This window comes from Aplysia californica, unplaced genomic scaffold, assembly GCF_000002075.1.
Source record: "Aplysia californica isolate F4 #8 unplaced genomic scaffold, AplCal3.0 scaffold00010, whole genome shotgun sequence".
Classification (NCBI taxonomy): Eukaryota; Metazoa; Mollusca; class Gastropoda; order Aplysiida; family Aplysiidae; genus Aplysia; species Aplysia californica.
In genome coordinates, this window is record NW_004797280.1 from 2,178,621 (window position 1) to 2,181,491 (window position 2,871).

The following is a 2,871-nucleotide window of genomic DNA, read 5'->3' on the forward strand; positions in this document are numbered from 1 at the left end:
CCCCCCCCCCCCCCCGGTCACCTTCTTTGCCCCTCTTCTGGGCTCCTGACTCTTTCTGACTGCAGCCTTTCTTTTCTACTCCTTGGCTCCTTTTAACCTCTGTCTTTCAGCCACTCCACTGATCTTATGGAAGGAAAGATTTACATCTAGCATTCTTGGACGACAAATCTCGGAGGTCCCGTGTGCAAGTCGCGCACGTTGAAGATTCCTTGGTGTCCAAAATCGATAAATAAGAGTAGGTTTTGGCCGCCACCCGGGCAAAATTTCCTAACGACTGAAAATGTTCATTGTGTGTCCTGCGCGCTCATATTAATCATATTATTATTACCTTATGATGCCGTTGCTAGCGCCGTAAAACACTTGCAACATTTTTAAAAAAAGTAACAACAAAAAACCCAAACGTTTTTTACAAGTGGGCGGGGAGGGGAGGAGAAAATTGTGAGATTGATTCTGAGTGTTGGTCAGTACATGTCCATACTAAGAGTGCAATTTATCTTGTCGATTCTCCTCAAATTCTTTTAAAACGTAGAGAATTTCACGCAGCATGCAAAACGAGCAATTCTGAGCAACCCTGTACCGGTACGCTTCTTCACCGAGGTGATACCGACAAGCATGCAGTGGCGGTGGGTAGTGAAGGGCTTACGGGCTTGAGCCCCTCACCCCAACCCCCTCCTCACTCCAACTCTATCCTTTAGTTAATGAAAGTTTCTTAAATAACGAAATAAGCAGTTAAAACGGTTAAGATCGCACGCAATGAACAAACAGTTATTAGCTTGGCGGCTTGCCCGTTTATCCAATCATTGTTGTCACCGCTTACAACTATAGTAACCCAACAGCCAATCAAATGTTGTTAGGGCTCAGAAAGAATAAGCCGGTTCCCACGCCCGTCTTTAATGACACTCTTCTTGTAAAAAGGAGAAAACTTTTAAAAAATAACACTGCACAGAGGGCTCACGCTCTCCCAGCCCTGACAATGGGGTGAAAGTTTACGACACACTTTCCCCCCAGTGACACAGTTACCTATGCGCCCATTGGGCCTTTGTTAGGCGCGTTCTATTTTCCGCAACAACACGACCAAATCCACCTCATAGACGGTATGTGTTTGGAGTGCTGTGGGTTTGTGCTGCTGAAATTTTACAGTTATTAATTACATCAAATCACTTTCTCAGATAAAAACTTTGGAGGTGAAACGGCTTCGTCCCCACCACACTGAAGAGCTTAAATTTAACTAAGAACAAAGAGATGGAAGACAAAGGTGACTCTTCTCGTTTGAATTGTTCTCAAAATGCCGTGACTCGCCGTGAGTATAGAAGAATCATCACTGTTTTATTCTTATTGCTTACTATTTGGTGGTAAAGAAGTGGAAGAAACCTAAGCCCCACCCAAATCTTGGTCCACCCACCGCCACTGCATGCATGCTCATATCAAATCCTTGGGGCTTGGTACGTGTGTCAACATTCTTAAATGTGTCTGTCAGCCTTGTTTCTGTCCTCTTATCAGGTTGACCCTGCGAACTCGGCTCGTTATCTCTGTCGACCTCCTGACGAAGTACATAGGCTACTATTTGCGTCGAAGCTGGCCCGAATTGCTTCTTCACAGTAAAACCAAGTGAAAAGGATAATAATAATGAATTCAGCAACGCCTTATTATTGGCCTACATGTAATCATAGCGGTCAATGTTGTACCAAACTGACAGTTACCCCCCCCCCCCACCTCGCACCTTGTGGGTTGTATGATAGCAAAGTGACCCTTGAGAAGACACAAAAGACAGTTTAAAAGTAAATTTACCGTTAAATTTTTGACACGGTAGTCTATAATTTTCTTACATCTTCTTTCCCAATTTTCTATTGTAGAATAGTGAGAGGCCTATACGTATAGATCTAGACGTATTCTGCTTCCTCTTTCGAATTTAGAAGGGAAAAAAAAGCCAAGAAGCCTTATCTCTGGAACAAGTTACATCACGTGAGTGAGTATTTCTACACACGAATGGGAGCCAAGACCATACAATAACAACAACAGAAAGCGCTTGGTGAACTCTCAAGTTTTAGTGTGCTAAATAAATGGCAAACCAGGCAGCAATCTTGACCTCGGACAATGTGCTGTGTCATGCAAGCGTGTCTATCTAATGCCACGTTGGGCCAACACTGCACCGGGCCGGGGAGCCAGCTCAGGGGAGGCTTACGCCTTACGTTGAGTGTGTGGAAAGGCCTGATGATAATATAATCAGTGATATTGCCAACGCTGCAGCTGTCTTGGCATGTCCATGTGAGACTCAACAAGTGCGCATGTTGCGGCCCAGTAGCAGGTTTTGTGTCGCTTCACCAAGGAGTGCTCGCGTCCTTGTCTGAAAAAGTAGCAGTCTTTTAGGATTTTTACTCTTTTTTAGTTTCAATAAAAACCAGTGTTCTGTACAGTTCTTCTTTGACCCCCCCCCCCCCTCTCTCTCTCTCTCTCTCTCTCTCTCTCTCTCTCTCTCTCTCTCTCTTTCTCTCTCTCTCTCTCTCTCTCTCTCTCTCTTTCTCTCTTTTTCTCTCTCTCTCCACCCTCTCTCTCTCCACCCCCCCTCTCTCTCTCCCTCTCTCTCTCCCTCCCTCTCTCTCTCTCTCTCTCTCTCTCTCTCTCTCTCTCTCTTTCTCTCTCTCTCTCTCTCTCTCTCTCTCTCTTTCTCTCTTTTTCTCTCTCTCTCCACCCTCTCTCTCTCCACCCCCCCTCTCTCTCTCCCTCTCTCTCTCCCTCCCTCTCTCTCTCTCTCTCTCTCTCTCTCTCTCTCTCTCTCTTTCTCTCTCTCTCTCTCTCTCTCTCTTTCTCTATCTCTTTCGTTCTCTCTCTCTATTTTCTTTCTTTCTTTATCCCTCCCCCCCCGCCCCCTCC